Genomic DNA, 27,982 nt, shown 5'->3' with positions numbered 1-27,982 from the left:
ATGAACCGTCCTCCCTCTCCCCCCTCCCTTAATGATCTTCTTTCTGAGTCCTGGCGGTACCCACTACCCGCAATCTCAGACAATCTCAACTTGCAGCATTCAAGTGTTTCAGTGCCCCCTCGCCTTCCTGCCAAAACCTTTATTCACTAGTGTGCTCGTTCCACCACCCCCACCCCCACCACCCCTCCCCACTCCCATCCTGGGAGAACACATTACCTGGAGCACAACCAGGCAAAGTATTATCTATTAACCTGACATTAAGCAGTTCTTTAGGAAACGGTGTGACATATCCTGTCCACTCAGGAATCATTCACCGTGAGGGGGAGGTGATGGCCGAATGGTATTATGGCTAGACTAACGATTCAGAAACTCAGCTAATGTTCTGGGGACCCAGGTTCGAATCCCGCCACGGCAGACGGTGGACTTTGAATTCAATAAAAAAAAATTCTGGAATTAAGAATCTACTGATGATCGTGAAACCATTGTCGATTGTCAGAAAAACCCATCTGATTCACTAATGCCCTTGAGGGAAGGAAATCTGCCAACCTTACCCGGTCTGGCCTACATGTGACTCCAGAGCCACAGCAACGTGGTTGACTCTCAACTGTCCTCAGGAAACTCCGGATGGGCAATAAATGCTGGCCAGCCAGCGACACCCATGTCCCATGAATAAAAATAAGAAAAAGAAACATATTCATTATTCAGTCAGGCATGCCACACAGCAACAACCTTAACACATCCCTTGTAGAGGAATGGCAAAAATTAGAAGATCTTAAGATTGTAACAGTGAAGGTTAGGCTGGTCAGCCTACCTTGATGCTCCTGTTTAGAAAAATATTCTTATCATCTCAGCATCTATTAAGCAATTGTTTTTGTCCTCAATATTCCCTCTGGATAATTAACTTACATGTTGATCACTTTCTGTAAATAAGGATACCCTAATACCTACTTTAAAAGTAGCTTCTTGAGTCTGAACCTCTCCTCTGAAATCCTACTCCTGCAGTTTCATAGAACAGAATCATAAAATCTCTATCCATAATCCCACCCAGACCCTATTCACGTAACCCCATGTATTTACCCTGCTAATCCCCTGACTGTAGGGTCAATTTGGCATGGCTAATTAACCTAACCTGCACATCTTCATACTTAATTTAAGCTAATATGAGGCTGATAATTTTGTAGACATCTGTAAGAGCAACTCTGCTGGCCTTGCTGAGCAGTATCACAAGAACATCCATTGGTCTAATATGCACAGTTAACGCTAATAAACATTCTGAAGGCACGGGAAGAGAGACAAATGGCACTCTCGTTGACAAAGCTCTGAAGGAGGTACAACATGTCTTCAGATCTTCTTGGAGGAGCCACAGAGTTGGTCAGTTGTTTCCTCAGTGAAGAATAGATGGCAGTGAAATTCCTTGTGTTGCATGAATGAGGAAAATTCACCATCACTGTCACTACCGTAGCAAACAGCACAATGGAAACCTTTCACAGGACTGGCGCAAAACTTACAGCACAGAGCAGTTCACTTTTCCTTTATTCATTCTTGTGGTGTGGGCATCAATGGAATTGCCTCTATGTGGGTGGTACAGTGGTTAGCACTGCTACCTCACAGCGCCAGAGACCGGGTTCAATTCTGGCTTTGGGTGACTGTCTGTGTGCAGTTCGCACATTCTCCCCCTATCTGCGTGGGTTTCCTCCGGGTGCTCTGGTTTCCTCATACAGTCCAGAGATGTGCAGGTTTGGTGGATTGGGCATGCTAAATTGCCCCTTAGTGTCCCAAGATGTGCAAGTTAGATGGATTTGCCAAGGTAAATGTGTGGGGTTACAGGGATATGGCAAGAGAGGGCCTAGGTAAGATGCTCTGTCAGAGAGTCAATGCAGACTCAATGGGCCAAATGACCTCCTTCTGCACCAAAGGGATTTTATGATGTATTGCACAGACCTTTTACCCCCCGGGACACTAAGGGCAATTTAGCATGGCCAATCCTCCAGGAGGAAACCGGAGCGCCCGGAAGAAACCCTTACAGACACAGGAAGAACGTGCAAACTCCACATAGACAGCAACCTGAGGCCGGAATTGAACCTGGGTCCCTGGCACTGTGAGGCAGCAGCACTGATCATACCGCGCCACCTTCCTTCACTGATTAGAAGAGGATGGACATTTTGCAGGAGCTGGTTCATTTCTGGTTGCACGTTAGAGGAACATAAACCTGAAATGGCCACTCGTCTGGAATTGAACAGACAGCTGGAACTGTGACAGAGATAGATAAACTATTCTGGTGCATAAGACTCTTCAGCCCATTGGAACACGTCCTTCCAAAACACACATCCAATTATCTTGTCAGTCTGGAACCGAACACCTCCTTAAACATAGTGAAAAGTTTCCATTGTGCTCTTAACCACAAGACTACAGCTGAGATTTTCCACATTCCCCCCAATGGTAGATATAGCAATCTACTGACCGCTGGTGGGATCTTTCAGTCCCGCCAGAGTTTATGTGCAGCCACCCCACCACCGGGGAGTCGGCATCACCGGGACCAGGACATTCTGCCCTACAAGGGCCCTCCAGAGGGGAGATGGTGACATAGCAGTAATGTCACTGGCCTCATAATCCACAGGCCCAGGCGAATGCTCCAGGAAGAGAAGTTCAAATCCCACCACAACAGGGCATAAAGCTGGTGGTATTTCAATTCAATTCATAAATCCGGACTCTATAGAGCCAGTCTCAACAACGGCATCCATGAAAGTATCATCGATTGTCATATCAACCCGTCGGGCTCACCAAAAGGAAGGAAATCTGCCATCCTTATCTGGTCTGGCCTACATCTGAGCCACAGCAATGTGGTTGATTCTTAACTGCCCCTCTGACACGATCAAGCAAGCCACTCAGTTCAAGGGGCAATTAAGGATGGTCAACAAATGCTGGCATTGCCAGCGATCCCACAGAGTAATAAATCAGCCCATCAGAGGAGAAGGCAAAGCAGTGACCTGACAACAAGAGAAGGGTCCGAATAAGTCAACAACTTTCTCTCTCGGTCATCAGAAGCCGGGAGTAGAGAATCCAGTATTCCAACTGTTTGCTTTTGCGTTGCTTAAACCAAACATTAATGTGCTGGAATCCTGGTAATTCCATATATTTTTAATTAAACAGGAAGGCTCGAGGGCAGCTATCAATAAAAACACCTCATTAGCCATTCTAATATTAAGAGAAAACTCTGGAGTCAATCTCCGCATTAATTAATTCAATTAAAGCCACGACTTTACACATTCATGCCCCAAACTAGCGCTATAAAACTTCATAAATCATATCTATAAAATATCGATGGCACCACTCTCAAAATCAACTTCTTCCTCTTTGTTGTTCTCCCTCCCCGCTGACTGAAGTATCCCACCAGCCTTGTAAACTGAAATGAGTTTTCATTTGCAGCGCAGACATGGTCAGAAATGACGGGACTTCATGGAAACTTATTAGTGAAAAGGTTAGTGCAGCCGCACAGTCTGGTTTCAATCTGACAGGATTTGATAAACTGGATCTAGCCTTCAATTTATCAAATCCACATATTCCAGCTTATTCTTGGCTGATCTTCTTTTCCCTTCCCCGGTTCCAACAAACCAGAAAGTGAGGCTTTCCGATCTTTGATTTGACAAATCGTGTGCTTTGTATCCTCCCCTCCCCCGCCCCACCAACCCCCGCCCCGCCACTCTCCAGCCTCAGCACCCTCCCTCCCCAGCCCCCTCTCTCCCCCCAAACCTTGGAAACGCAGATTAGCTGAGGAGATGCCAGAGTTCACCGCAATCCAGCATTCCCCCGCCCCCCGTCCCCTCTCATATTCTTAAAAGTACAGGACAAAGCTGGAAATAAATTATAAATGAACAATCAATGCTTATCCGCATTTCCGACAGTTTAAGTGGCTGCATTTCACTGGTCGTTACTGGAAAAGAGAGACACGTTGCCAAAACCTTTCAGTCTTGCGCTCATCAGGACAGATGCAAGACTACCAAATTTCAAACTATCACAACAATTTATACTACAGGAGAAAAGGGTGCTGATTGGTTGGCAAGTCGATTCTGTTTAAGAACATAAGAAATAGGAGCAGGAGTAGGCCATCTAGCCCTTCAGGTCCGCCCTGCCATTCAATAAGATCATGGCTGATCTGAAGTGGATTAGTTCCAGTTTCCCGCTCTCTCCCCATAACCCTTAATTCCCTTGTCTATCAAAAACCTATCTACCCGTGATTTAAATATATTTAGCGAAGTAGCCTCCACCACTTCAACGGGCAGAGACTCACCACCCTTTGAATGAAGAAGTTCCTCCTCAACTCCGTTCTAAACTGCACCCCCACTTATCTTGAGGCTGTGTCCTCGAGTCCTACTATCCTTTCTAAGCACTGTTTGGCCACAATGTTGCCATGGGAGCATCCCCCAACTCCCAATCAGGATCTTCACTGGTTGGAAAGCACATTGGGAAGGCCTGAAGTTCACGGAAAGTGCTCTAGAAATGCAAGGTCAATCTTTATTTTTTAAGCACCAAGCAGAAATTCCATTATTTGCATTCCTCATCTGATACACATCAGATAATGGTTGTTATTGCAGCTGTTGTATGAAATGGTGAGGGAGTCCAGAACTAGGGGTCACAGTTTGAGGATAAGGAGTAAACCTTTTAAAACTGAGATGAGGTGCAATTTCTTCACGCAGAGGGTGGTGAATGTGTGGTATTCATTATCAAGGAAAGTAGTTTAGGCTAAAATGTTGTCTGATTTCAAGAAGAAATCAGATATAGCTCTTGGGGCCAAAGGGATCAAGGGATATGGGGGAAGGGGGAGGTGATCAGGATATTGAACTCGGTGATCAGCCATGATCAAGATGAATGGTGGAGCAGGCTCAAAGGGCCGAATGGCCTACTGCTGCTTCTAGTTTCTATTTTTGGAAAGTGCTTCTCCCAACCATATATTAAATGTATATACTATGTCCAGGCCTGTGAAACCCAACCACAGTTCAGTTATCAGCATGTGTTGGTTGAGATGGTGATGGAGAAAGGGGTGGAAGTAGTGAGCCAGATTCTCTGGCCTTCCCGTGGCACTGTTATCATGGCAGGGGGTGGCACAACATTGGGTGGTGGTGGGATCTTTTGGTCTCAATGGGATTGCCCATCGACTCCACCCCACTGAACTGGGAAACCCAGGTTGGGCTCTCCGTGGAACCAAAAAATAGACAATATTTTTCACTGTATCCCAACAGTGAAACATGATGTCACAACAAAAAAAATCAAACCAAAACAAATCAAAAGATCCCACCGGTGTGAACACTGGAAAGTTCTGGCCAGTTGTTTCGTTCATAAGCACGCTGAACCAAACCACTACCAAATATGGAGAACAGGTGCCCTCTTTACTCAAACCTGTGAGACAAAAACCTCACAAGTGACTGTCTACACTTGCCGCTGCCTCGGCAAAGCAGCCAGCATAATCAAGGACCCCACACACCCTGGACATTCTCTCTTCCATCTTCTTCCGTTGGGAAAAAGATACAAAAGTCTGAGGTCACGTACCAACCGACTCAAGAACAGCTTCTTCCCTGCTGCTGTCAGACTTTTGAATGGACTTACCTCTCACTGAGTTGATCTTTCGCTACATCCTAGCTATGACTGTAACACTAAATTCTGCACTCTCTTCTTTCCTTCTCTATGAGCGTGTGTTTTGCTTATACAGTGCGCAAGAAACAATATTTTTCACCGCATGTTAATACATCTGACAATAATAAATCAAATCAAATTAAAAATGGAGTTCAACAATCAATAAGAGATGAGAATAACATCTTTTCCCAGTAATTATTCCCAGTGTTCTTGTGAAGGATCACAGTTCAGCCACAACATTCTCACCATTTGACAACATCGAGCTTATTGAATGGTCAATAAGCACCAAACTGCACAGCGTGTTTACCTGATCCCCTTTGGTTGAGTGGTACCTTTATAGCATTATAAAAACACACAACATCCACCACTGCTCACTGTGTAAAGAATCATGAAGTCACAGAATTATACAGTGCAGAAGGAGGCCATTCAGCCCATCAAGTCTGCACCGACCATAATTCCACCCAGGTCCTATTCCCATAACCCCATATATTTTACCCTAGTTAGTCCCCCTGACACTAAGGGGCAGTTTAGCATGGCGAATCCACTTAACCTGCACATCATTGGACTAGGAGGAGAATGGAGCACCCGAGAAAACCCATGCACACACGGGGAGAATGTGCAAATCGAACCTGGTTCCCTGGCGCTGTAAGGCAGTAGTGCTAACCATTGTGCCACCCTAAAGAAGTTTATCCTTGTGTTGCCTTTGGTTCTTTTGCTAGTCATCTGAGGTTAGTGTCCACTATCTCTCAATCCTCCCAGCGCTGGGAACACCATCTCCCTATCTATTTTGTGTAAAACCCTCAGCATCTTGAACACCTGAATTAAATCTCCTCTGTTAAACTGGAGCCCCACATGTTCCTGTTAATGTTAGGATCGTGCTGCGTTAGAGTACAAGGTTCTGCTCAAGTCCCACACCAGGGCTCGGGAGCACAGAACTCCAGGCTGACACTCCAATGAGGGAGTGCAGCACAGTCAGAGGTGTTGTCTTTCTAAACCAAGGCCCCATACGTGTCCGTTCGGCGTTAATGCTGGAATCGCGTTGCGTTGGAGTACATGCTTTAAGTTTTAATAATGGCAGGTGCCACCAACTGAGGCAAGACTGGGGAATCAGTGTAAGAGTATAAGAAAACCAGGTCACACAGGGCGTTTGTGGGGGGCTTGCAGGAGGAATCAGGTCACACTGGGGCATTGAGGGGTTGCTGGAGGAATCAGGTCACACGGGGGCATTGAGGGGTTGCTGGAGGAATCAGGTCACACTGAGTGTTGTCGGGTGGGGGGTTGCAGCAAGAATCAGGTCGCACTGGGCATTGGGGGGGGTTGCAGGAGGAATCAGGACACACAGGGGCACTGGGGGGGTTGCTGGAGGAATCAGGTCACACTGGGTGTTGGGGGGGGTTGCTGGAGGAATCAGTTCACACGGGGCAATGGGGGGGGTTGCTCTTACCATTTTTGACTTTTTCAATGGTCGAAGAGTCAGAAAATAATTTACTTCAGTGGAACAACTGCCTGGATGCAAGTTTGTCACTTCTATATTCCACTGAATTCTCCTACAGGACCAGATAATGAAAACATTAGGTTGCCATGTGAGTAGTCTTATTAAAGGCCTTCCACTGTGTGGACATCAAACGCTCCATCTACTCAAACCCACAGATAACAATTTTAACACTAATAAACCTGGTGTTCACACTTTTTAATCTGCCAGAAAGCACTTTGTCATATTTCTATTAAGCGCCTAATTAAATTTCAACATCTCAATATCTGAATTGCAATTATGCACAGTGGCAATGTTCTGGAGGCTTTGCTTACGACTTTAACACAGGATCCACTGTAATCCTCAGCAACAGTGTTTAAGGCAGAAATTTGCAATTTGCCAGGATTTGTGTGTGTTTTACATTGTCAATCATTTAGACTAGACCGAAACAAACTGATGTCTCCAAGGACGTTTTGTACATCCACCTTGTTCTTATTTTTATCCCCCCCACCCCCCACCGTCCCCCCACCCCCATGCTGGTAATTACTGTACCGCGCGCTCTGGGATGGAAACGCTACATGTCTCTGCTTCACGGATCACTGATTATTGATGCCGAGATCTTACATTCTTGTAAAAATTCTCAAGACATGGTTTTCATCATGAGGATTTAGTCACATGTCTTGGCTACAATTTTCAGTGCGCCTTTGAAGGATGTCATGTTGTGCAGTGAAGCATTGCGAGGCCCAGAACTAATATCAGTCTGCCTATCTAGACAGACAGTCAGAAAGACTTACAGTGGGGAATTCGCACAGACACTTTAACTCTTCTGGCTTGTTCAAAGATTTGCCGACATTTTCAATCACACTGGCGCCGCAAATGATATATCTCTCGGTAACACCTTCAGCAACTGGAAACACTGATGTTGCTCCCATGCCCTCTCCATCCCCGCCCACAACTTGGCAAATGCGCACCCATCTTCTGCTCTAAGAAAGACTCTCTAAACGCAAATCTTTCTCGCAACCACTGGGTGTCTCAAAGCCCTTTTGGTATCGCAGTCACTGCCGTAATGCAGGTAACGAGGCAGCCAATTTGTGCACAGCAAGCTCCCACAAACAGCAATGTGATAATTACAAGGTAAACTGTTTCTTTGTGATGTTGATTGAGGGGCAAGTGAGGGGTGACCAGGATACTAGGGATAGAAACATAGGTGCAGGAGGAGGCCATTTGGCCCTTCGAGCCTGCTTTGCCAATAATCACAATCATGGATAAGCGTCCAACTCAATAGCCTAATCTTGCTTTCTCCTCAATCTTTCATCCCATCGCCCCAAGTGCTAAATCCAACTGCCTCTTGAATACAATCAATGTTTTGTCATCAACTACTTCCTCCGGGGTAATGAATTCCACAGGCTCACCACAGGATAACTCCCCCTGCTCGTCTACAAACTCTTAGACATCCACCCGAATGTTACAGTCACCCTTCACCCATTGAAAAAAGGCTGAACCTTAATTCAGGTTCATTCCCTAGAATATGGAGTAAAGACAGATTCCTCCTGCTCTCCACAACACCCTGAGTGAACTGTTTTTTCGTTCCGTGAACAAAAAAATCTTTATTTTATTCTTTGCATGGACTTCTTACGTTGCTGGAGCAACATCCATTGAAACCTTTGGACAGACACGCGGTTGTGTGGGTCTTGGCCAGATGGTCAGTGAATTCCTGGTATGGGGCCTTGGGTAAAATTCAGTCTCTTTTCACAGATCCTAGGCCAGATACCTGTGGATCTTAGAGATGGCATCAAAAGTAGCTTTAGCAAAGTTGCCCCGGGTGGCTATGCAGCCTTGGACTGAGGTGCAGCACTTGTCAGTGTCAGCCTGTTTCTTGGGTACAGGGGCTGAGACAATGCCAGTACCACGGGTAGCAGGCATTATTTGCGCCAAGACGCAACCACCTCGGCCAGTCACCCTTGTATGGTACATTGTGTGGCTTCCCAATCTTGTTAACCCAGATGCCCCTCCTTATGGGAATGATCGACAGCTTTGCCAAAATAAAAAGTCCGTGAATGGCAGTGGCCATTTCCTTGGAACACTTGACACCCAATCCAACATGTCGGTTGTAGTCACCAATAGCAACCAAAGCCTTGTGCTTTGACCGCCACTGGTTTGTTTCTATAGAGGTATCATCACAAGAACCTTGTCCTTTAAGACCAATCCCAGGAAGAAGTCAATGATTTCAGACTCTTTGACAGAAAGGGAAAAGAGAGAAATTTCCTCCAGAGTTTTGATCTTCATACTGGCCCAGGAAATTCCAGCTGACTGCTCCAGCAAAGGAAGGCTCTACTAAAAAGTTCAAAAAGACCCATTTCTTCGCCAAATCTGTCCTTGAATTTCCTCAGGCCTGTGGGACATGCATTTGCCCACACTGTAAGAATATATCGTATCATTAGTTGTTGGGCGCCTGTTTAAATGTCAACTTCTTTGTTGCCGCCCAGCTATTTGTTGAAGTCCCAGGTCCCATTAGCCTACTGACGGACACCAGGAGCCACAAGTGCTCGCAGATCCTCTGTAGGCTCTTTCAGAGTTAGGCTCAGGCTTGCCCACCTCCAGCTTGTATCCAGAACTTTACAATTTCAATCCCATGGCTGCACCTGAACTCTCTGACCGTCAGTTGGCCTCAGTCCTTAACTATCCATCCCTTGGGATTCTTATTGGCAGTTTCCAAAAATCCATTCTCAGGATGCTGTGAAAACAGAACCCTTCCTGCTGCCAAATTTCCAGTTCATGCACAAAATAAATGCCATGCAAGGGAAGGGTCTCCGTCTCCCCATCCGTCTCTTTTCCTTTGCCAATCTCTTGCAGGTGGAAGGATGGGAAGCAAAGCTAGGTTGGGTGAAAAGATACGGTTAAAATTTCACCAGCAGAAGGTTTGAGATGGGGGGATAGAGCTGGGTCTGTATTGCAGTGATAGTGGACGGTCTTAGGGACCATATAGACAGTCATGATGTGGAGATGCCAGCATTGGACTGGGGTGGGCACAGTAAGAAGTCTCACAATATCAGGTTAAAGTCCAACAGGTTTATTTGGAATCATGAGTGTCACCTGATGAAGGAGCAATGCTCCGAAAGCTCGCGATTCGAAATAAACCTGTTGGGCTTTAACCCGGTGTTGTGAGCCTTCTTGTATTGATAGTTTGTAAGGTTGACAGGCCAGCTCAAGGTCAAGGAATTTACTCAGAGTGACATTCTGCGTCAGCGGTGGGCGCCTAGGCTGGTGAGTGGGCTGCATGAGTGGCCCTCCTTCATCTCAATGGCCAAAGTATTGAAATCAGGCTTGTTCACTGACTGTGACCCCATGAATAAGATTAAGAATAAGATGTTGTGAGATTGGAAAGCGGCTAATGTTACGCCGTTGTTTAAGAAGGGTGCCAGGCAAAAGGCGGGGAATTATAGGCCTGTTAGTTTAACGTCTGTTGTAGGTAAAATGTTAGAATCCGTCATCAAGGAGGAAATAGCGAGGCATCTTGAGGGGAACTGCTTGATAGCGCAGACACAGCACGGTTTCGTTAAAGGGAAGTCGTGTCTGACAAATTTATTGGAGTTCTATGAGGATGTGTCTGGGGCGGTGGATAGAGGAGAGCCGGTGGATGTGGTCTTTCTGGATTTTCAGAAGGCGTTTGACAAGGTACCTCACAAGAGGTTATTGCAGAAGGTAAGGGGGCATGGAGTTGGGGGTAGGGTGTTAGCGTGGATAGAGGACTGGTTGTCAAATAGGAGGCAGAGAGTGGGGGTCAATGGGTGCTATTTGGATTGGCGGATGGTGACTAGTGGAGTGCCCCAGGGGTCGGTGCTGGGGCCTCAGCTATTTACCATTTATATAGATGATCTGGAGGAGGGAACCGAGTGTAGGGTGTCGAAATTTGCTGATGACACCAAAATTGGTGGAAAGGCAAATTGTGCGGAGGGTGGGGAGAGTCTACAGAAGGATCTAGATAGGCTGGGCGAATGGGCCAGGAAATGGCAAATGGAATTTAATGTTGGCAAGTGCGAGGTGGTCCACTTTGGTAGGAATAATGGTAGGAAGGATTATTACTTACATGGAGAAAAACTGCAGCAGGCGACGGTGCAGAGGGACCTCGGGGTCCTTGTGCATGAGTCGCAAAAACCCAGCCTGCAGGTGCAGCAGGTGGTCAGGAAGGCTAATGGGATGCTGGCCTTCATCGTGAGGGGGATTGAATATAAAAGTAGGGAGGTCTTGCTGCGGCTGTGTAGGGCATTGGTGAGGCCGCAGCTGGAGTACTGTGTGCAGTTTTGGGCGCCGTACTTACGCAAGGATATTTTGGCCTTGGAGGGAGTGCAGAGGAGGTTTACTAGGCTGATGCCGGAGTTGAGGGGGTTGAGCTATGAGGAGAGGCTGAATAAATTAGGCTTGTACTCGTTAGAGTTTAGAAGAATGAGGGGAGATCTCATTGAGACGTATAAGATGATGAATGGGATGGATAGGATAGAGGTGGAGAGACTCTTCCCGCTCAGAAAGGATAGTAGGACTAGGGGGCACAGCCTCAAGATAAAGGGGGTGCGGTTTAGAACGGAGTTGAGGAGGAACTTCTTCACTCAAAGGGTGGTGAATCTCTGGAATTCTCTGCCCGTTGAAGTGGTGGAGGCTGCCTCGCAAAATATTTTTAATACGCGGGTTGATGGGTTTTTGATAAGAGAGGGGATTAAGGGTTATGGGGAGAGGGCGGGAATGTGGAACTGAGCCACGACAGATCAGCCATGATCTTATTGAATGGCGGGGCAGGCTCGAAGGGCTAGTTGGCCTACTCCTGCTCCTATTTCTTATGTTCTTATCAGCACATATCTCACTTCTCTTGCCCCTGCTTTATGTGCACATCAAAGACCCAGGTGGAAAAAAACTGTGTGGATGGAACACAGAGGAATGTGTCAATTCAGAGTGTGGCCCATGGTCAAGAAAATGTCTTGTGGGCCGTACTCTGAGCCCAGATGGGCTGCATGTGGTCCACCTCTGTTCTGTGCCATAATTTTCACCGTCCCTTAAATCTAAACGATCATTTTACTCTTCCGCTTTTGATCCTGTTAAAGACGATCCCTTCACGTTGTAAAATCTGATTTTCTTTGCCCAACATATTTGTTGTCCCAGCCTCGAGATCCTCTTCCAATTGTGCTCAATCTCCCTCCTTTCCTGTAGCCAAAGCTGGCTCCTCTCTGGAAAACCCCAGGAGATAAATAAACAGGCTCTGCACAATGAGGAACAGGATCAGAAGAAGCAAATAACAAATTTGCAAATTTAAGGATCAGGAAAATAACTTCCGTCACTCCGATAACAAAATTGGAATGTGGAACAAAATCCCAAAGAAAATGAACCATAGAATCCCTGCAGTGTAGAAAGAGGCCATTCGGCCCAGCGAGTTTGCACCAATCACAACCTCACCCAGGCACTGTTGCTGTAACTCCACAAATTTACCCTGCTAATCCCCCTGACACTAGGGTCAATCTAGCATGGCCAATTCACCTAACCCGCACATCTTTGAAACTGCAGGAGAAAACCGGATCACCCGAAGGAAACCCACTCAGACGCAGGGAGAACATGCAAATTCCACATGGACAGTCACCCAAGCCAGGAATCAACCCCGGGACCCTGTGCTGTGAGGCTAACCACTGTGCCACCGTTGACTAATGGTCAACTTGACAGCTTTAAAAAGGAATTGTTTACCTCTCTTGCAGTGAATGAAGCGGAATTTAAGATTTGATATATTTTTTATTATTCATTCATTGTTACTGGATGTGGGCATCGCTGGCTGGGCCAGCATTTATTGCCCAAACCAAATTACCCTCCATTTCAGAAGGCATTTGAGAGTCAACCACATTGCTGTGAATCTGGAGTCACATGTAGGCCAGAATGGGTAAGGATGGCAGATTTCCTTCCCTAAAGGACATTAGTGAACCAAATAAGTTTCTATGACAATCGATAATGATTTATTTCTGTTTTTGTATCACAGCTTAGCCAAGACGGCAAGAAACTACAAAACCTCGTGAATGTAGCCCAATCCATCATGCAAACCAGCCTCCCATCCACTGACTCTGTCTACATTTCCCGCTGCCTTGGAAAAACAGCCAGCATAATCAAGGACCCCACGCACCCCAGACATTCTCCTTTCCACCTTCCTCCGACGGGAAAAAAATATAAAAGTTTGAGATCATGTACCAACTGACTCAGGAACAGCTTCTTTCCTGCTGAAATCAGACTTTTGAATGGACCTTTCTCGTATTAAGTTGAACTTTCTCTACATACTAGCTACGACTGTAATACATTCTGCAATCTCTCCTTTCTTCTCTATGAGCAGTATGCTTTGTCTATATAGCGTGCATGGAATAATACTTTTCACTGTATGCTAATACATTTGACAATAATAAATCAAATCAAATGTACTTCTGAGGCTGTATAAGGCTCTGGTCAGCCCCATTTGGAGTATTGTGAGCAGTTTTGGACCCCACATCTAAGGAAGGATGTACTGGCCTTGAAAAGGGTCTAGAGAAGGTGCACAAGAATGATCCCTGGGACAAAGAACCTGTCATATGAGGAACAGTTGAGGACTCTGGGTCTGTACTCTTTGGAGTTTAGAAGGATGAGGGGGAGATCAGACTGAAACTTACAGGACACTGCGAGGCCTGGATAGAATAGGCGTGGAGAGGATGTTTCCACTATTAGGAAAAACTAGAACCAGAGGGCACAACATCAGGCTAAAGGGACGATCCCTTAAAACAGAGATGAGGAGAAACTTTTTCAACCAGAGGGTGGTGAATCTGCGGAACTCTTTGCCACTTTGAAGGGCTGTGGAGGCCAGGTCATTGAGTATGTTTAAGACAGAGAGAGATTCTTGATTAATAAGGGGATCAGGGGTTATGGGGAAAAAGCAGGAGAATGGGGATGAGAAAAATGTCAGCCATGATTGAATGGCAGAGCAGACTTGATGGGCCAAGTGGCCTAATTCTGCTCCAGGTCTTATGGGTCTCTGGATTGCTGGTCCAGTGTTAATTGCACTCTCATTGCTTCCCCTTTAATGGTAGATAGCAGGTCCGCCCCCGCCCGCCAGAGGACGCAGTATTTGAAAACCAGCGTCACAGAGAGCCCACTGTCCAAATTAAACTGTTCACTTACTGACGGGAAGCGTTGGAATGCTAGCATTGCACAGGTTGGGCCGAGTGGCCTACTACTGCATTGAAACTACTTTGTAATGCTTTATACACCAGGAGGCGTCAACAAATAGCTGAGTAGCAGCAGACAACTTGATGTTCAAACAGGCTCCCAGCGGCGAACGATAAAATATATTCTTACAGTGTGGGCCTCAATGCACGACTGGATTGCCATGTCTTAATATAAGCAAACACATACAGGGGGTAGTGCTGTAGGTCTGTTTTCTCCTCATTGTGTTTCAAAGGGGAACTCGGCTGCAGATTTGTTCCGAGTATAATGACAAACTGAATACAATTTTGTGTGACATTAATCCTCTCACATCTGGCATATTCTGAGCTACCCATCTATCACTGATCGGTGTCCCCTCAATTAGGCAACACTCTGCCATTTCATTGTCGAGTACAGTTAAATCGCTTTGCACAAGAATAAGTCCCAAAGCTTCAAACTGCTTGTTAATTAGGCTCGAGCCTCGCCTCCCCCTGCAATCAGCCCCTCAACCTGGCTGAGTCAATAAGCCTCAGTCTTAAACCCCTTCACTAAAAACATCATTCACCGCAATGGCGGCACCAGGCACACTAACTCTGACCTGGTTCCCACAGTTGCCGAGTAAATTAGCGTCAATGCTCCGCAAAGATTTCCATCGGATTGACGTCTGATTCTCAGCTCGCTCGTTAGTTGGCCTCTGCCTGCAGCTACAGCCTCCCAGGGAGGTGTAAAGGAGCGGCTAATTAGTCTGCAAAAAAACTTTGCCAAAACTCAGAAGGTGCATTCATTAGTCCATGGTCAATAATCAAGTTTCCTGCTTGGGTTACCGCCAGCACATTAAGGAGGCATTCACTCCCACAGCCAATGTCTGATTTCAGAGATGATGTGGAGATGCTGGCGTTGGACTGGGGTGGGCACAATAAGAAGTCTCACAACACCAGGTTAAAGTCCAATAGGTTTGTTTGGAATCACGAGCTTTCGGAGCACTTCTCCTTTATCAGGTGAGGTGGAGGTGGGTTCACAAAATGTATCTATAAACAGACACACTTGCAAGATAATGGTTGGAATGCAAATCTTTACAGGTAATCAAGTCTTTACAGTGCAGAAAGAGGCCATCTGGCCCATTGAGTCCAGACTGACTCTCCAAGAGAAAATCACACCCAGGTTTTCCCCTCTACCCTATCCCCATAACCCCACACATTTACCATGGGTAATCCCCCTAGCTTATACATCTTTGGACGTTAAAGGGAAATTTATCATGGCCAATCCACCTAACCTGCACGTCTTTGAAGCCTCACAACACCAGGTTAAAGCCCAACAGGTTTATTTGGAATAACGAGCTTTCAGAGCGCTGCTCCTTGATTAAGTGAGCCATTCACCTGATGAAGGAGCAGTGCTCCGAAAGCTCGCGATTCCAAATAAACCTGTTGGACTTTAACCTGGTGTTATGAGACTCTTATCTGACTTCAGAGATACAAAGCAGCACTTCCCTGAAGCTGCAGGCATTGATGCAGGTTAGGAGGAGGCCATTCGACCCATTGTGCCAATGCCAGTTCTTTGAAAAGCTAAAAGCTACCCATTGAGGCTTACAATTCTGACCTTTGTCCATGGTCCTATAATAGTTTTCTCTTTCAAATCCCTTATCAAGGATTTTATAGCAGAGCATTTGGAAAACAGCGGCAAGAATGGACAAAAATAGAAGTTTTTGAGAGAGAAATCCTGCCGGACAACCTATTGGATTTTTCTGAAGAAGTGGTAGAGTTGATGAGGGACAGCCCAGTGGATGTGGTTTATTTGGACTTTCAGAAGGCTTTCAACAAAATCCCACAAAAGAGGTTAGCATGTAAAATTAAAGAGCATGGGATTGGGAGTAGTGTATTGAGATGGGCAGGAAACTGGTTGACAGTAAACAAAGAGTAAGAATTATCGGGTCTTTTTCGAAGCGGTAGGAACTACTGGTGGGGTATCGGAGGGATCAGTGCTGGGACCCCAGTTATTCACAAGGTATATTAATGATTTAGATGAGGAAACTAAATTTATATCTCCAAGTTTGGCACAAAACTGGCTGGAAGGGTGAGCTATGAGGAGGCTGCAGAGATGTTTTAGTGTGATTTTGACAAGCTGGGGTAAAGGATCTGGAGGAGGTGAAAGGACTTGTCTACTTACAACAGTCTGGCAGATACAGGGTTAATATGTGAGTAACACCCACAGAGTGATGCAAGTCAGCACATGACCTGCATCCAGATTCAGACTACTATTGGACAGAGACGTGTGTACCAGCAAGCATGGAGACAGCTCCTGGCTTGCACCCTTTCCTATGTATTTGTAAATTGTTCTAAGAGTCAATAAGGATTGGCAGTTAACCTACATGTGATTAAAAAGGCTTCTTCAGACCTAATGAACCATAACCAACACCCAACAATACTTAATAAAACAAACAATCCCTGGACATGGACACCTTTATTTGCGTCTGCTGCACCCAAACACAGAGGAACATTCACACTTTATTCTGCCCAGTATCCAGATGATACTTTCCTGTTGTCTAATGAGGTCCTGTTTTCTGTTGAAGTGCAGTTTCACTGCACACCATTAACCTGCAAGGCAGCCCCCTGGGCCGACGTTTGAATACAAAGCCACAAAGAGGGCACAAGTAAAGTGTCAGCATATGCATCATCACACGATGTCACCGTGGCAGAGAATTCCCAGCACTCAAATTAAGCCTTAACGTCAAGTCCTTCCATTGCTCTACCATCAGCAAGAAGCTTGCAAATTCCAATGAACAAGGATTGAGGTGAGGTGTGTTTAAAATAAAAGTCATTCCGCACAGGATATGGAGAGTTTGCAGAGGGGATCCATTAATTGTCTAACTAGGGAACGTATTACCAAGTAACACCACGACCTCAGTCTCTCTCCCCCTCTCTCTATTTTCTTCCCTCGGGAATAGAATATTGTTCTGCGCACAAAGTCGCCAAATTCAGAAGACGAGCTAGTTGAAGAATCACTGACAGGAAATTAACTTCAGTTTCTCTCAATACAAGGCATTACCACCTGGGCAGGTCAATGTCAAGTCAAGATATTTAACAGCGAGTGTCAGATTCTTCCACTGCCTCTACTTCTGATGCCGTTATCTCTGCATTTCTTCTGTATCCCAGCAATATACACAACTAACTGGAAGTTACCACTGCAGAAACTTGCATTTCTGATTTTTTTTTATTCATTTGAGGGACATCGCTGGCTGGCCAGCATTTATTGCCCATCCCTAGTTGCCCTTGGAGGGCAGTTGAAAGTCAACCACATTGCTGCGGCTCTGGAGTCACATGTAGTCTAGAACAGGTACAGTCAGATTTCCTTGCCCAAAGGACATTAGTGAACCAATGGGTTTTTCCAACAATCGACAATGGTTTCATGGTCATCAGTAGATGATTTTTTTCTGGATTTTTGTTTATTAAATTCAAATTCCACTATCTCCCGCATTGGGATTTGAACCAGGTTCCCCAGAACATTAGCTGAGTTTCTGGATTAATAGTCTAGTGATAATACCACTAGGCCATCGCCTCCCCTGTGGTGAATAACAATTAAGAGCACCCCCCACTGAGCATGTGATTCAGTGACCACATTCGCAGTGTACGACTTCCCTCCAGAGATCAAATGCAGATTGGGTGACCATTTTGCGAAGCACCTCTGTTCAGTTCACAGGGGTGATCCGAGCTACAAGTCACTAGTTACTATCAATTTTATTTGGCACCATCCTCCTACACTGATCTCTCCATCCTCAACCTTCCACAGAGCTCCAACAAAGCTCAGAGAATAAGTGGAGAACATTCCATCAGACTCCTGGCTTGCACCTTGTAGATGGTGGACAGGCTTTGGAGAGGCAGGAGGCAAGTAACTGGCCGCTGGGTTCCTATGCTGGTATTTTACCGCCTCGCCTGCCCAAGGCTCATAAGATCCCGCCCGAAGCCAACGGAGAATGCTGTTCTACGAGCCTCGCTCACCCCAATTCCATGGTGGGCATGCTGGTAAAAGTCCGGCACTAGCCTTTGACCTGCTCTGGTGGCCACAGTACTCAGATGGCTACTCCAGTTCAGGTTGAGTCAATGGTAACCCCAGGATAGAAGTCTCACGACACCAGGTTAAAGTCCAACAGGTTTCTTTGATAGCAAACGTCACTAAAGAACATAAGAACATAAGAACATAAGAAATAGGAGCAGGAGTAGGCCATCTGGCCCTTCGAGCCTGCCCCACCATTCAATAAGATCATGGCTAATCTGTCGTGGCTCAGTTCCACTTTCCCGCCCTCTCCCCATAACCCTTAATCCCCTCTCTTATCAAAAACCCATCAACCCGCTTCTTAAAAATATTTAGCGAGGCAGCCTCCACCACTTCAACGGGCAGAGAATTCCAGAGATTCACCACCCTTTGAGTGAAGAAGTTCCTCCTCAACTCCGTTCTAAACCGCCCCCCCTTCATCTTGAGGCTGTGCCCCCTAGTCCTACTGTCTTTTTTGAGCGGGAAGAGTCTCTCCACCTCTATCCTATCCATCCCATTCATCATCTTATACGTCTCAATGAGATCTCCCCTCATTCTTCTAAACTCTAACGAGTACTAGCTTTCAGAGCGCTGCTCCTTCGTCAGGTGAATGGTCCTGATGAAGGAGCAGAGCCCCAAAGGCTAGTGGGGCTTTTGGTTTGCTACCAAAGAAATCTGTTGGACTTTAACCTGGTGTTGTGAGACTTCTATGTTTACCCCAGTCCAATGCCAACATCTCCACATCAGGACCCCAGGATGCGCAGCATTATAAAACATACTAAGAGAAGGAGGTTAACTGTTAAAAACTAAGGGTTGCTCATTTAAGATAGAGACAAGGAGAAATGTTTTCTCTCAGAGGGTCACGAATCTGGAACGTTTTTTGCCAAAGGGCAGAGTTTTTGAATATCTTTAAGGCAGAGCTAGATAGATTCTTGGTTAACAAGATTGGGGACGGGGGTGCAGGGGGGTGAAAGGTTATCAGGTGTAGGTGGGAATGTGAGGTTGAGTTCCAATCAAATCAACCATGATCTTATTGAATGGCAGAGCAAGCTCGAGGGGCCGAGTGGCCTAATTCTTGCTCCTAATTCGTGCGTTCATGTATATGTTGAACAATCGAGTTTCAAGAAGGTGTTCGGGACGATACACCATCCTGTTTAATAACTAAACTAAAATGGGTGGCTGTTGCCAGGCGCTGGAAACTGCATTGAGCTGATGCTCACGAGGGTGGCCCCAAACCCCTCACAAATCAGGAGGAAGCCTAGACAAGAGCTGCTGCTGGAGGAGAGGTGGCTTTATTTTGTGAACGCTTATTAAATGGTACAGAACCGAGGAGTCAAGACACAAATCAGCCATTATCTAATCAAATGGTGGGATAGGCTCAAGGGGCAGAATGGCCTCCACCTGTTGTGATAAAACATCTGCGAGATTTCACAGCTGTGGGCCACGCAGTCTGTTCCACGCAGTGGTGTCTATTATTGGAAACATGATACTAACGTCTCCCCCCCCACCCACCCCCCCCGAGTTAATTTATCAAGCAGAAATTAATTACATGCAAAAGAAATGACACCAACCTGAAGAAGAAATGCCAAGTCTGGCAATTCCAGTAATTTTGTTTTTTTGTAATTTGAATGTGTGGAGAGGAAGCAGGGTGGGGAGGAAAGAGATTAAGTTCTCAATCCCTTAATGTTGGGATTATTGAATTTGTGGCAATGTTGCCTCTCTCAAAGTGGGAGAGGTGATCGCCCCTCCGTCACTGGAGTGCTGGTAGGTCCCGGCTTTAAAGGAACAGCTCCGGGAGAGAGTTTGTGCCGTGCCTAGTGACCAACACCACCCAGAAAAATTCTCCTCAAGGGCCTCCAGAAAATAGCTCCCTCACCGTTTCCCCACTTCCCTCTCCAGCCTCGCTAGACAAACAAAATGTCTTCACCGTGGCTCAGCGGGGAGCACCTTTACCTCTGAGTCAGGAGTTCAAATCTCAATACAAAAACTTGGCCATAAAATGGCGTCTCAGTGCAGTACTGAGGGGGGTGCTGCACTGCCGGGCTGCTAACTCTCGGATGTGATATCGAACTGAGATCCTGTCTGCTCTCTCTGCTGGACGTAAAAGATCGAAGAAGACCAGGGTAGCTCGCCCCAGTGTCTTGGTCAATATTCATTCCCTCAGCAAGTGTCATCGAATTAGATTATCGGATTGTTGTCACGTTGAGTTTTGTGGGACCTTGCTGTGTGTTAATTGGCTGCTGCGGTTTGTACGACGGTGACCGCTCTGATTGGCTGTTCAGCATTTGTGGACACTCTTGAGGTTGTGAAAGGCATCATGGGAATACAGGCCTTTCCTCCATTTCATGCTGACCAGGTGGCTTGAGCTCAGACAGGAACTCCACCAGTTCCACAAAGACCTCCCCTGGCAGGCAGTCTGCAGAAAGGGATTGTGGGAGGAAAAAGGCCTGGTTCAGAAAGGCTCGAGGTTAATTCGGCCAAAGGCTGTGGAAATCCTTCAACTTTGGCAGCGAGAGATGGTGTTGTCGCCATAATGTCAGCGGGCTAGTAAACCAAAGGTCCAGACGAATGATCTGGAGGCGTGGGTTCAAACCCCAGCTGGTGGGAATTTAAATTCAATCCGGAAGTAAATCCGGAATTGAAAGCAAATGTTAGTATCAGTGACCATGGCAACAAACATCATAGAACCACAGAATCCCCACAGTGCAAAAGAAGGCCATTCAGCCGATTGGGTCTGCATCTACTTTCTGACAGAACATATCATCCAGACCCCCCCTCCCCCATATCCCCATGTATTTACCATGGTTAAATCACCTAACCTACACATCCTGGAACACTAATGGGCAATTTAACATGGCCAATCTACCTGACCTACACATCTTTGGACTGTGGGTGGAAACCGGAGCACCCGGAGGAAACCCACGCAGACACTGGGAGAACATGCAAATTCCACACAGTCACCCAAGGCAAAATCGATAGTCCTTTCGGGAAGGGAATCTGCCATCCTTACCCGGTCTGGCCTACATGCGACTCCAGACCTGGGCCCTTGATTTATACCTGCCTGTGGAAATGGACTAACAAGCCACTCAGTGCAAGACCAATTAGAGATGGGCAACAAATGCTGGCTTGCCCACATCCCAGCAAAGAATAGAGATTTAAATAAAGGAAATTTCCATTGCTTCTGTCCAATGTAAAAATGGGCGACACGGTGGCCTAGCAGTTAGCACTGTTGTCTCTTTGAGCCAGGGACCCGGGTTTGCACGTTCTCCCAAAGTCTGCGTGGGTTGCCTCCGGTGCTCCGGTTTCCTCCCACAATCTGAAAGACGCGCTGGTTAGGGCACATTGGCCGTGCTAAATTCTCCCTCAGTGTACCCGAACAGGCGCTGGAGTATGGCAACCAGGGGATTTTCACAGTAACTTCATGTTAATGTAAGCCTACTTGTGACACTAATAAATAAACTCTAAGCACTCCACTGCATCGTTGTTCAAATTTCAGTTTATTGGCAACCAGGGCAGGCCCAAAATTTCCTTCACTTTCCTCGCACATTTACTTTCTCCCATTTTAGTTAACGCTCCATTGCTGGATGGTTTTTTTTTCTGGTCACCAGTGTGAACTGCATCTCTCCACAATTTTCTACATTGTCCTTTGGGGAACGTGGGGATGCAGGAAGTATCTCGAGGGGCCTAACACGCGATAAAAGTTAAATTCAGCCTGCGCCCTTTCGCCTCAAAGAGTGATCAAAGTCTGGAATGGCCACCCAGGTAAAACAACAGATACACACTCTGGAATAACTCAAGAAGTCATCAGGTATGGATAAGGGACAGTAGTTTTCTACAGGAGATGAGGTGTACGGATGTGCCAAACAGCCTCCTTGATCGGCACTTAAGTTCTGTTGAAATGTGTGTTGTCATAAAACACATCACAACAGGGCCAGGGAGCGAGGCAAGTGCAGGTAATTATTTATATATTCAAGCTCAGGCAGCTCTTCTTTCAAAAGAAAAGTCAGAACGAAATGAAAATGTATTCGGCTGTGTGGTGACTCAGTCTTTCAGGACCTTCGTCAATCGCTCCTGCATCCTCAAATTATCCCTGCAGCCTTTCAAAGTGAAAATAATTTTCTGTCATATGAAATATCGCTCCTTTGTGAGGCTTCTGACTCTGCTTTGATTCATTTCTTTCTTGTGAGAAGGAGAAAAACAGATCTTTGTTCGCCAGCATCAGTGGAGACCTTGTGGAAATGAATGCTGTAGGTTTTATGAAAGGACACAGTTTTTGCAGCTACCTGAACACAGTAGCAATTCTAATCCCCAAAGCCCAGAGCATGTAGGTATCACAGCAATGCTCTCAATTTCGACATCCGCTCTCAATATTGCTGGAAAGAGAGACATGGGGACAAAGTGGAAAGAGTCGAAAGTTTTTAGGTGTCCAGATCATCAATAACCTGTCCTGGTCCCCCCATGCCGACACTATAGTTAAGAAAGCCCAGCAACGCCTTTTCTTTCTCAAAAGACTAAGGAAATTTGGCATGTCCGCTATGACTCTCACCAACTTTTACAGATACACCATAGAAAGCATGCTTTCTGGTTGTATCACAGCTTGGTATGGCTCCTGCTCTGCCCAAGACCGCAAGAAACTACAAAGGGTTGTGAATGAAGCCCGATCCATCACACAAACCAGCCTCCCATCCATTGACTCCGTCTGCATTTCCTGCTGCCTCAGAAAAGCAGCCAGCATAATTAAGGACCTCACACAACCTGGACATTCTTTCTTCAAGATTGAAGCTATTGGGAACTTGTTACCTGAGAACTTTGTGAGAATAAACCCGAATCCAAAGACTTGACAATGCAGCTCACTGGTTACTCGTTTATTGACTGCTACAAAATGGTGGTGTTATCATTTGGATCTGAGAAAGCTACAAATGAATCAGATACAGCTCCTCAACATTCTGTACAACCAAGTGACTGTTCCCAATAACTCTGGAATTCCCCCATGTAGCAGTGGTCTGACCAAGGGCAGTTGCTCCGCTCAGTTCTCCGTGCCCCGCACTTTCCCCTTCAGCTGCTTGTGGACTGCCCATGTAATCACTGGAGAAAAGAATTCATGAGGTGATTTTCCATTGTCTCACTCATACATGCACACAGGAAACAGAAGTCCTGTTCCCAAAGATCCTCTTCCCGTTACCAGCCATTATCCCTCGTGATTCCAGCTCTTCCAGCATCTCCGTCGAAAATCCGCTGGTTCCCCAACTGACCCTGGCTCATAACCCTGAGCACTGGACCCTCATCTGGGCCTGGGACAACTCACTAAAGGGCAGGTACCACCATCTCAAGACCTCAAATGACCCTGCCACCATACACCGACACCCCTTCTCTCCCCAACAACAAAAGAATAACATCAGAAAATGCAACCTAAGTTGTTCTCAGGATATTTCTGGAGAAACGTCCAAAGTGGGATGTTTGGCTGCCATCTTAGCTGAGGCAGGAATATGCTCTTGAAGTCTCAGAAACCAGAAACTTGGAGAAAAGACCTCCATATGACTATCAAGGGATATGGGCCAAACGTGGGCAACTGGGACTAGCTTAGTCGCTAACAAAAAGGGGTGGCATGGACAAGTTAGGCTGAAGGGCCTGTTTCCATGCTGTAAACCTCCATGACTCTACGAGATAAGGGTGGCACTGTAGTGCCAAGATGTCCATTGAGACCTGTTGTTGCCTGGAAGAGAGATTGCTAACACTATTTAAGAGCTTCCTCAGAATGTATTATATAATGCACAGCATCAAAGACAGGCCACTCAGTCCAAGAACATAAGAACTAGGAGCAGGAGTAGGCAATTCAACCCTTGAGCCTGCTCCACCAATTCAATATGATCATAAGAACATAAGAACATAAGAAATAGGAGCAGGAGTAGGCCATCTAGCCCTTCGAGCCTGCCCCGCCATTCAATAAGATCATGGCTGATCTGTTGTGGCTCAGTTCCACTTTCCCGCCCTCTCCCCATAACCCTTAATCCCCTCTCTTATCAAGAACCCATCAACCCGCTTCTTAAAAATATTTAGCGAGGCAGCCTCCACCACTTCAACGGGCAGAGAATTCCAGAGATTCACCACCCTTTGAGTGAAGAAGTTCCTCCTCAACTCCGTTCTAAACCGCCTCCCCTTTATCTTGAGGCTGTGCCCCCTAGTCCTACTGTCTTTTTTGAGTGGGAAGAGTCTCTCCACCTCTATCCTATCCATCCCATTCATCATCTTATACGTCTCAATGAGATCTCCCCTCATTCTTCTAAACTCTAACGAGTACAAGCCTAGTTTATTCAGCCTCTCCTCATAGCTCAATCCCCTCAACTCCGGTATCAGCCTAGTAAACCTCCTCTGCACTCCCTCCATGGTTGATCATGGTTGATCTCAACACAGTCTCATCTCCACTTCCTGCCAGCTCTCTGTAACTCTTCAACCCAATTATTGACTAAAAATCCATCTATCTTCTCCTTACATCTACTCAATGTCCTGGTGTCCACTGCACTCTGGGGTAGCTAATTCCACAAATTCACCACCTTTACAGAGAAGTAACTTCTCCTCATCTCTGTTTTAAATCTGCTACCCCTTATCCTAAAACTGTGACCTGTTGTTCTAGATTGCCCCACAAGAGGAGACGTTCACTCGAGGTCCACCTTGTCAATGACAAAATGGTCCAGGACATTGTTTATGTTACACACAAGCCTCTTCCTCCCCCATCTTCATCTTTTTATCAGCATAATCTTCTTTTCCTTTCTCCCTCATGTGTTGATTCATTTATTTATTGGTGCCACAAGTAGGTTTACATTAACACTGCAACGAAGTCACTGTGAAAATCCCCTAGTCACCACACTCTGGTGCCTGCTCGGGTACACTGAAGGAGAATTTAGCATAGTCAATGCACCTAACCAGCACGTCTTTGGGAGGAAACCAGAGCACCCAGAGGAAACCCAGGCAGACATGGAGAGAATGTACAACCTCCACACAGACTGTGACCCAAGCTGGAATCGAACCCGGGTCCCTGGCGCGGTGAGGCAGCAGTGCTAACCATTGTGCCACCGTGCTTAGCGAGCATTCCCTTCAATACATCACAGCTATTTGCCTCAGTGGGGTTCATATTCACAACATTCTTTGGGTAAAGAAGCTTGTCCTCAATTCCCTGCTGGGTTCCTATTGGCCAATAGGTTAGTCAATAAGCTTGCGGCAGACAGCAATGAACCAGTAAGAAACCATTACTAATTATCTCTTTTTTTAAATGACTCAGCGAAACGTTCACCATGTGAAATATCTAACTGAGCACCTCAGTGCAGGGACTGGGGATAAAACAACATTTGGTCTGTGCAAACCCAAACATCAAATCAGTCAACTCTGTCAGCGCTGTTACTTTTACCAGGGAACAGACGTCACTGGCCAGGTGCCTGGAGCAGATATCATGCAGTTTGACCCCTTCACCTTCCTTAGCTGTGCTGTGCCCCTCAGTCCATATCCCACGTCCCAGAAGTAATGTCTGCTGCTGTCATGATTGGGGTGATCAATCAGTACAAGCGGGGCTGTGACGGTCTGCGATTGGCGACCAGGCCATTACTGAGCTCAGTCCCATTTATTTGAGATTGAAAAATGTCCCTTTTACATTACAAAGCAGTTCCATGCACTATTGCTTTCTATTGATTCAGACACCTGTAGGAATGTGTCACTGACCAAATGGAAGATCAATAATGTTCATTAATAAATCCCTTCTGTGTGTACTTCCTTGTCCCCAGAGCATCCCGTACGTTAAAAAGGTTATAACCTTCCAGACAGCTTAAGTTGTTAAATTCCACCATCGTCCATTAAGGATACCGTGTGATTCCTTCCATACATCATGAGGCCAGTGTCTTGGCTCAAGACAACTTTGGGAGCTTTTTGCCCTGCATCAATCTTTCAGACACCACTCAGCACAGTCGCTGGTCAAACAGAAAGACTGCCAGCATCTGGGGGGACACAATGGCACAGTGATGAGCACTGCTGCCTCACAGTACTAGGGACCCGGGTTCAAATCCAGCTTCGGGTCACTGTCTGTGTGGAGTTTGCACCTTCTCTCTGTGTACAGATGGGGAATAGAGGGATACAAGTGGTTGGTCTAGATAGGACTACGTGATTGGTGCAGGCTTGGAGGGCCAAAAGACCTCTTCCTGTGGTGTATTGTTCTTTGTCAGTGTGGGTTTCCTCCAGGTGCTCTGGTTTCCTCCCACATGCCAAAGATGTGCAAGTCAGGTTGACTGGCCAGGTTAAATTGACCCTTGCGTCAGGGGGATTAGCAGGGTAAATATGCAGGGTTACGGGAATAGGGCCTGGGTGGGATTGTAGTCGGTGCAGACTTGATGGGCTGAATGGCCTCCTTCTGCACTGTAGGAGTTCTATGATTCTATGAATTAATTCCGACTGCCTTCACAAGCATGTCTGTCTTAATCGTTTTTGCGAATGCATTCCCGGAACAAAATACTACAGGCCGCTTGAGGGACGAAAGTAAGAACTATTACACTTTCCTTCTCAGAATGAAGGAAGTAGCCATGAGTAAGGGACTAGTCGGCGTGCCCACGCATAGGTCCATTTATCAAGGAGTTGAGAAATTGGTAGCAGTATTAGAACGTTAGAGAACTTGGATACATGCCTGAGCTGATTGGTTCCTCATTGCAAACAGAGGCCAAGTGTGAATCACATGATACATTGCATCATTTCCCCTCTGGTGATGCAGACAGAAAACATAATCACACCCAATTACTGATGTGCCACAACAAAGGCCAATACTCCAAATTAAACTGCTGCAAACCAATGATTAAAGGAACCACTCGCTGGAACAGGATTCAGAAAGCAGTTTATGGGAGCCATATATAAGACCCTTTCCATAACTGATGATGATTCAGAAGCTCAAGCCTTCGGCCATTGCAGAGAGCTGACCTGCCAACTGGAAAATTCCAGTCTGTACGGGAGCAGGGCCTATCCATCTTGTCAATTGGGTTTCCATCTGCCTTTATCATACAATCTTGTCCAACAGCCCAGACCAATAAACAACATGACCTCAGGAGGAAATTTGTTTTGACAAGTGAAATGAATTGTCAACTTGGTTTGATTGACAGCTTAAAGTGATTATGATAAGCTGTTCTCTCTGTGATCTCTCTTGTCAATGTCTCAATGTTTATTTGGGCGAAATTAAGAGCAAGAACTATCTGAAACGCCTCTGTTATTGATACTTTAGTGCTCTGTCTGTCCGACACTTTTAAAAGGATTGAGGAACAGTGAATTTATTTCAAATAACACTATTGAGTGTGTTTGTTTCCTCAGCAGTTCCACATTTGCCTTTGTTATTTTATGGCTTGATGGTTATGTGCATACTCCAAGATTGAGTACGGAGAGAGAATGAGTTCGCGTTGACTTGACAGGGAGGGTAGTGAGGGGCCATGTGGAATGGCTAGGGGGCATGGGAAAGACCTTCTAAACTTACTCCCCCAGTGACTCCTGAATCCAGATGACTGAATCCAGTCCTCCAAGAGGATCTTAACCAAGAGTCATGGAAAGACTGGTTTGATTCAGTGAAAATTGGAGGTGGAGTGGGGAGGAATGATGTTGGAAGATGCCTACCCTCCTCCTCTGTCCCCCCCAGCTGCAACAGAG

General features: G+C 46.2%; 1 protein-coding gene and 1 pseudogene across 5 annotated transcripts in view; both read right to left on the bottom strand.

Annotated features, from left to right (window-relative positions):
• Positions 1–9,385, bottom strand: part of LOC145350678 (small ribosomal subunit protein uS5-like) — a 91,218-nt pseudogene extending 81,833 nt beyond the window's left edge.
• smyd3 (SET and MYND domain containing 3) overlaps positions 1–27,982 on the bottom strand; it is a 664,143-nt gene that overhangs the window by 321,395 nt on the left and 314,766 nt on the right. The window lies entirely within an intron of this gene.

This window comes from Carcharhinus amblyrhynchos, chromosome 12 (assembly GCF_965287045.1).
Source record: "Carcharhinus amblyrhynchos chromosome 12, sCarAmb.v2.hapA, whole genome shotgun sequence".
Lineage (NCBI taxonomy): Eukaryota > Metazoa > Chordata > Chondrichthyes > Carcharhiniformes > Carcharhinidae > Carcharhinus > Carcharhinus amblyrhynchos.
Note: the sequence above shows the minus strand (reverse complement) of the source record. Positions and strands in the feature narration are given on the sequence as shown.